The following is an 8,548-nucleotide window of genomic DNA, read 5'->3' as shown; positions in this document are numbered from 1 at the left end:
AACTATATATCTTATTGTTTGTTCTAAATAATGTGTTAAGAAAATCAACTGATGCCTTCACATACAATAAAGGTCTTACATGCTCTCAAATTCTTGTTAAAAAATAGAGAAGGTATAATTAATTATCCCTAAGCTACAAATTATGAGTTTAGACAATGTTGTGTCTGTGTTTAAAATTCAGGTTTAACTGGGATTTTAGGCGGAGTATTTGCCCACTATGTTTAATTTATGCAAAATAATACCTACCTATAGAAGAAACAAATTCATAAAGTCATAAACTTCAATATAAATCTTCCTTTATAAAATTTTAGTATTATCATTGGACTCAATAAAAAGAAATAGCATTCATTTAGGGTAAGCTAACTGTTTTAAGAAATGATGATGGGTATCTTAATTACTTTTCGGTTGCCATTTCAAAACACCCTAATGAAAGCAACTTTTAAAAAGGCAGCATTTAATTTGGAGACTCAGGGTCATGGTTCTATAGAGTTAGAACCATGACCATCATGGTAGGTAGCATGGCAGCAGGCAGAAAGGCAGGAAAGTCCTTGGAGCAGTGGCTGAGAGCTTACATCTTATCCACCAGCATGGAGGAGAGAGAAAGGAGGGATGTAGGAGTGGTGAGTCATTTGAAACTTCCAAGCTCTCCTCTAGTGACACGCCTCCTCCAACAAGGCCACACCTCATAATCCTTCTCAAACAGTTCTACCAACTGGGGACCAAGATTCAAATACATGAAACTATGGGAGACATTTCTATTTAAACTACAATGCATTCTTTGAAATGATGGGACAAATAGCAATCCCATACAAGATGTGTTTGCATTTTACATTTGGATAAAAAAAAATAAATTTCAAATTAAAATATTTCAATGCCAAAGTCTGTAATCAGAGACTGGGCATTCATTTCCTGAATGCCCAGACCAAAATAATCACACAGAAAAGATATTAATTGCTTGACAGGTGTATTTCTAGTTAGCTCTTACATCTTTAATTGTCCCATTTCTATTACTATCTATTTTACCACGAGGCTCATGGTTTGTTACCTCTTGTTTCTTGGGAAGCTACATGGTGTGTCTGCCTCCTTCAGCAACTACATGGCATTTCACTGACTCTACCTTCTCTCTCTCTCTCTCTCTCTCTCTCTCTCTCTCTCTCTCTTATATCCCTGTTCAGATTTCCCAGTTGGCTTTGCTCTGCTAAGCCATTGACTGAAACAGTGTTCTTCAGCCAATAAGAGCAACACATATACAGAAGGAATCATACATCATCCCCCCTTTTCTGTCTAAATAAAAGAAAATTTTTATCTTTAATATTGTAAAATTACATATAACAAAACAGTTATCAAGCAAGAATTATAGTTATAATATTTAGTCCATTTACATTTGGAAAATACTCTATCATCTATCCTATCTTTGTGAGTCTAAAGTTTTATATCTAATCTATCCTTTATCATAACTAAGGAAAACTATAACTAGAACTACATGTCTTCAACTCTTCAAAGACCCTAAAAGAATATTACATTGCCTAAGTAAACAAGAAGTGTATTGTAAGCAACTTCCAAAGCTATAGAATTGACAGAGACATCTCACTGCCTGAACAGTCACCCAAAGTTCTTCTATACCATTGGGGCATCCACCTTCAGCCTACAGGCCCATAGTATCCAGAAAACTTTTCCATGAAGCAGGAAATTTGAAGATCTGTTCTGCCTTGTAATGGCAAAGTTTATCAGTTGCTTTCCTCTGTGTCCTGCAGAATGTCTGGCAGTTTCCTTTGTGAAGCAGGAACCCCAAAGGATTATCCCGTCTTTTGGAAAGTTCAGCAGTCACTTTTCTGTGGGTCCTGCATGTCCAGTTTATATAGTATACCATCAAGCAGTCCAGGCAAGAGCAGTTTCTTGCTCAAATGGCTAACAAACTCCATAAGGAGCCTTTTTGATGCCTGTCATCCTCTTGAAGTAGATGTGTGCTGCCAGGTAATGTGTCTCATTGTCATGAAAAGTCTAAGTACTTAAAACATTTTAAATGCCATATTTTATAGTCTTTGAAGTGTTTAAGATTACCTAACTAAAATATATCTCTGTATTTCTAGAAAACCTAACATGACTATTTTGACTATTATAAATGACTATTAATCTGTATTTTAAAATATGCATTACATTTTTAAATGAGTTGTATAAACTTACCTTAAACAATAGTAGAAATATACATATACACAGTGTAACAAACCAACCTTAAATTTGTATCAATAGACCAAGATCTATACCAGTTCAAAAAGTATTCATCTCTATATCATATCTCCCTTTAAATGAAAACAAATATTTATAAACAAGCATTTTGGGAATTTGGGGATAGTTTTCTCCAAACTATTTCCTACTGTTGGGCCAAGTATTTTTAGGGTTCACAGAGACTTTTTGGGGGTCTTGTTCCATCAAATCACATTATTTTGGAAGGAACCCATAGATTTTTAACTTCTGTGAAAACAAAAGAAGAACCTCCCCAAAGTTACATATTCTTATACCCAAATTTTGAAGTCAAGATACTTTAAAAATATATATTTATTGGTTTACCTTTGTAATCCCCAGAATCAAATGTCTCTGAAGTTAGCTCATTCATAGTAAAAAATTCAAAGAAAACACAAAAACATACATAATCCAGACTCTCTGTGTATATTCCATCTTTATGTGGCTTATTTTTCTTTACTATATTACTTTTTAATATTTATTTTGTTATCTTTACTTCTTTAATGTACGATGGTCTGTCTTTTTATAATTGTCTATACTCTTTTTCCTTTCTTTCCCAAGCCTTCATACATTTTTAAAAACACACTGTGACATGTTCAGAGGTTTATTTTTATCTGAGTCTGTCTTTATTGTATATCTGTAATTATTTTCTGACCAGGAGCACCTCTCTCTCTCTCTCTCTCTCTCTCTCTCTCTCTCTCTCTCTCTCTCTTTCTCTCTCTCTTTTATGCTACGCAGGCATGACTAAGACCAACTCTGTGGCCCTGCCTGTTTGCTCTACTCAGTTCAACATGGTGGGGGCATGTTCACTGTCTCAGCGAGCCATGCTCACTGCCCTAGCTCCAGGGACTCAGCCGGTCTATGTCGCCATTTAGCAACTTGCAGCACACTGCTCACAAACCCCATTTATGTGCAGGATCACCCCAAAGAGCCAGAGCTATTCATGCCACAGTGCCAGCACAAACCAGGACGTGTTTCTTAATGAAGCCAGTCAGTTTTTGCTGCTAATGCTGAGTCAGGAAACCTTCTCATAATGGAATCATTCCTCTGCTTGTCTCTAACAATCAGAGCCCACCTGGAAAATGCTGCTACCAAAAAGTCATAATTTACTCTGTTCTTTCATGTCTAGAATTCCTTCCCAAATTCTCTCAGGTTTGATGTGAATGTAATTGCCTCACAGACTGCTCATTCATTTCCTGGCCACCCAGACCTAAACAATTACACAGAAACTTTATTAATTATAAAACTGTTTGACCAATATCTCAGGTGCATTTCTAGCTAGCCCTTACATCTTATTTCTATTAACCTGTGTATCACATGAGGCTATGGCCTACCAGTAAGGTTCTGGCAGGGGTCTTTCTCCTTTAGCAGTTACATGGCATCTCCTTGACTTTGTCTTCTCTCTCTCTCTCTCTCTCTCCCTCTCTCTCTCTCTCTCTCTGTATTTACCACCTGACTTTACTCTGATAAGCCATTGGCCGAAACAGCTTTATTTATTATCTTATAAAAGCAACACATATACAGAAGGACATCCCACATCACAATTTAATAAATGGATTATTAAGTGTGAATGGGGAACCCAATTCTTCCTGGTTTATACACTGACCCAATGTGTTTTAAACAACTTGAAACCACTAACCTCTGTCTTTCATTAATGAAACAAATACAAGGAACTCTCAGGAACCAGCATAGAGCCTACGTATAATGCATGGCTGGTGGCTGAGCTTTGCCTCTTAAAAATATGGCCCACGTGTTACCTTCCTCTCCTCCATTGTATCTGTCTTAGTTGTTGCTGTAAAGAGACAACCATAACCATGGCATCTCTTATAAGGCAAACATTTATTTAGGGTTGTTCTCTCCCAATTTAGAGACTCAGGCCATTATCATCATGCTGGAGAGCATGGTGGTGTGCACGCAGACATGGCACTGGAGAGGTAGAGGAGAGTCCTACGTCTTGCAGGAAACAGGAAATGTACTGACACACTGGTCAGTATTTCCAGCGTAGAAAAACTCAAACCCTACCTCACAGTGACACAGTTCGTCCAACAAGCCCATACCCACTTCATCAAAGTTTTTTTGATACCTCTCTGAGTTTTTGAAACCCAATTACTTTCAAACTACCACAGAATCTTTCTATCATAAAAACCTAAAAGTGTTGAAGGACCCCCAGTGCAGCTACGTGTCAGCAATAGACATATGCTCAGGGCATATATTTGGTAACTGATGATTTCTTTAATGTGTAGCTGTTAAAAACATAGGGAAAATGATGTAATTTTTGCTAAAGTTTTAGCTAAGTTAAAAGAGAATGGTGTTACCTCAATTATCTTTTTATTCTGTTTTTTTGTGTGAAGAAATATGTACAAATAAAATAAATCTCTCTGCATATGAATTTACCTGTTGTTTGTGGCTCGTAACAAAACACCCCTAACTGATTGGTGTAAACGGACAATGGCATCTTTCTCATGACTCTGAATGTTTTTCTGCCAATCTTCTTTGAGATTGTATATGGTCTGCTTTCCTTCAGCTGGAGTGTACAGGCAGGACCGAGCTGGGCTGATACTGTTAAAACAACTTCACTTTGCATGTGGCTGTTGGTCTTTCTGGGGGCTAATCCCAGCTCCTTCTGCAGTGTGGCTTTCTAAAATTCTAACTTCTAAAATTCTAACATGTGAATAGATCTCCAACTTGAGCTCTTCATGTATTTTCTGTGTTCTGCAACTCATGGGAGAGGCTACAGCCCCAACGGTGTGATCTGCAGGAGGCAAAGTTCATGGGGGGCCACTTGCTTGGCTGTTTAGCAGGAAAAAGTGGATACTCTAAAATAGAACAGCATGCTTAGACAACATTCTTTGAGAGGAATATAACAAGATCTTGTGCTTTTTTTCCCCCAGCAGGACGTCTTTGGGGTCAAAAATTACTTCATAAGGGTGTTTTAAAAACCTCTAAGAACAGATTTCAAGCACAAGTGGTAAACATTGCTTGCTTCATATGCAAAGGCAGTCTCGGTCCCTGGGGATACCGTGAGGGTTTAATGGTATTAAGAATGGACAGTTTCTCTGAATGGTGTTTATTGACCACAAGAGCATAAGCAAATTGGACCCCAGTGAAGCCATAGTCTAACCTTTACACACCATGATACAGGCCAATACACTGCATTTAAAACCTTGGAAGCAGCTCAAGGCTGAACAGTTGTAATAGGACAGCCACAGCAGCTCACTAAAATTCACACAAAATGGCACAATGGCATTTGGTGAAAAATCAGGCAGTAGCATCTCAAAAACTGACAGTGTGTAGGGAAGACAAAATGTGGGTGGAGATTAATCAGCAGAAAGTATTTCCAGACCAGAGAGGACTACCTTGAATTAATGCATCATAAAGAAAAGACATTGTTTTGAAAAGAAATGACGTGAAGGAAGTTTCTAGCATACTAAAACTAAGGAACACTATTGTATGTATGTATGTATGTATGTATGCATGCATGTATGTATGTATTTGAGACAGGGTCTCTCTAAAGAGTCCTGGCTGTCCAGGAACCCACTATGTAGACCAGCCTAGAACTCATAGAGAACCTGCTGCCTTTGCCTACCAAGTGCTGAAATTGTCTTGCTCCCTAATGCCTGGCCTACGGTACATGATTAGTCTACCTCTGGGGCGAAGGCAGTGTGCTCAGTTTTACATATTTTGTTTGCATTGACTAAATAACCACACTTCTTATACTACCTTCCCCACGTAACAATACTTCACCAATTTATGCATGCACACAAACACACACTTGCATGTCTTTGAGAAGATCACCATGCTTAGCTGACACCAGCACTGACATTCTGTCATCCAAGACATTGTAGGGCCACCAAAGCAGAACATCTGGGATTGACCCATGGGCCTCAATGTAGGACTGCAGAAATGGAAGCTCCCTCCAGTGTCTCCCAAAGTTAAGGTAGAATGCTTCATGAAACACCCGCCCAGACCGCGATCAAAACGTGTCCCCAGTTGGCTTCACCTCCCTTTACATCCCCTCAAGTAAATCTCCGCTGCCCAGTATGACTCATTGAATCCAACTGGTTCTTACCATGGACACTATTTTATTTACTTGAATTTACTCAGCCTTCTATGACTATTGAATCCTGGCCTCTGTTTAAATAGTATCATTTATCTCGTTAGCGACATAGCCAGGGCATGAATTAAAAAAAAAATTAACTGCTGAATCCAGATTCACGTAATGATTGATTCCTAAGAATCAATCAATTAAACTAATCAATGCTTAGTTTCCACACTAAATCCCAGAACTTCTGCCAGTGATGATGATGGAAACGCTGGTATATTTTTCAAAGCTAGCCTGCCACACTCCCTGCTGTACTGATTGTTCCAAATTAGAGATCTGCTGCTTCCCCGTGAGCATCTTGCTGGAACATATAGATTTTCTATTGAGCTGCCAGGGGGTTGCTTTAGTTCTGCACAGCAGCCAATTTAAGGAGATTGGAACAATATATGCAATCCTGCAGCATTGTCAGCACTGACGTTGTCTGACCAAGACTAATATCATGGGTTGGGGGGTGGGTGTGTGAAACCTGATAGAGAAGTCATAACCCCAGCTATACAGAGTCACAGTGAGCTGCCAGAGAGCATGGGTTAGGGAGCTGGTGTTAGCGTGAAATGTTAGCTCTCTTTATCTGAAGACAGGGTGGGTAACATGTAACTTCTCGGAAAATAGGAATTACAGATAATACATGTTAAATACCCAACATACTATCTGACATATAATAAAATGTGGCTGTTATTATGATAAGAATAAGAGAGTATGGGCTTGTAAAGCATAGAAAATCATGTATCATTAATCTCAAAGTAGGTGTTGTTAAGTCGTTTGGTGATATTATGCCTCTTCTACAATCAAAATGTGAAATCAATAGTTAACATCCAGTTGATTTTTAGGAAATTTAACAGGTTTCTCCATTTTCCCACCAGTGTTATATTTTTATGCTTCTCAGGAAATATCAATATTCAAAATCTTTTGCCTAAAGCATATTTTTAATTTGCGTTTGGATAATCCAACACTATTTAAGACGTCCTTTAATCATTTTTATTCAAAAATGTCCATTCTCTTTGATCTTTTTGTTAAGTATCTGAAAAAGAGACTGAGAAATTCATTGCTAAAAAAGCACTGAGATATTGCCTAAATAGGAAACAAAATGTAAATGCCAATATTGAATATATTGTATGTTACCATCAGGGCCCTGAAGCAAAGAATTAATTTTTATAAATGAAAATTAAATCAGAATGTGTCTGAAAGTAAGTGGCAGAGTCTGGGGAGACTGTACTTGAAATGGAAACAATTTCATGGGATTCGTCCATTCATTTGTTCACTCATTTCTAAAAAACAGGAAGTATTGTGTGGTACTGCATGATCTAAACATTGTGTTGACTATGGCAATAGCCTTTCTAGCTTTCCTGTGGACTATGTCTAGTGGGGAAGATATTAGCACATAGATGGTGGTGAGGGTCGAAGAAAAAAAAGCAAGCACTGCTGTTGGCTGTGCTAGAGAGATCGAATTGGTTTAAGGGGTTTAAAAACCAGTGACTGTTAACAAAGGAGACAGGAAACCAAAGCATTTATACTTGGGAACAGTGGTTCCAAGGGAAGTGTCAAGGCTGAGTTGGAGATCGTGAACCTACTGTAGTGAAACTCAAGATGGACACAGAACAAGTGACTGCTGCGGGGTGGAGAAGGCAGGGCAGCAGGGGCTGCTGAGGGTGGAGGAGGGGAGGGCGGCAGGCACTGCACTGGGGTGGAGGAGGTGGGGACGGTAGGGGCTGCTGTGGAATGGAGGAGGGGAGGGCAGAAGGGGCTGCTGTGGGGTGGAGGAGGGGAGGGCAGAAGGGGCTGCTGTGGGGTGGAGGGGGCAGCAAGGGCTGCTGCAGGGTGAAGGGGGCAGCAGGGGCTGCTACGTGGTGGAGAGGGGGCAGCAGGGGTTGCTGTGGGGTGGAAGAGGGGAGGGTAGCAGAGGTTGCTGTGGGGTGGAAGAGGCAGCAGGGGCTGCTGTGGGGTGGAAGAGGTAGCAGGGGCTGCTGTGGGGTGGAGGAGGGGAGGGCAGCAGAGGCTGCTGTGAGATGGAGGGGGCAGGGCAGCAGGGGCTGCTGTGGGGTGGAAGAGGCAGCAGGGGCTGCTGTGGGGTGGAGAGGGCAAGGCAACTTGCTAACTGTGTGTAGATTGGAACTGAGAATTCTTTAAGCTATTGTCGGATCAGAAAGCATTATTTTCTTAAGGAACATGAAATTTAACTGTAGAATAGTCACTAATGACGATCGCTGT

The sequence above is a fragment of the Myodes glareolus genome, chromosome 23 (genome assembly GCF_982192425.1).
Source record: "Myodes glareolus chromosome 23, mMyoGla1.1, whole genome shotgun sequence".
Classification (NCBI taxonomy): domain Eukaryota; kingdom Metazoa; phylum Chordata; class Mammalia; order Rodentia; family Cricetidae; genus Myodes; species Myodes glareolus.
The sequence above is the reverse complement of the archived record's forward strand: the minus strand, read 5'-3'. Positions refer to the sequence as shown.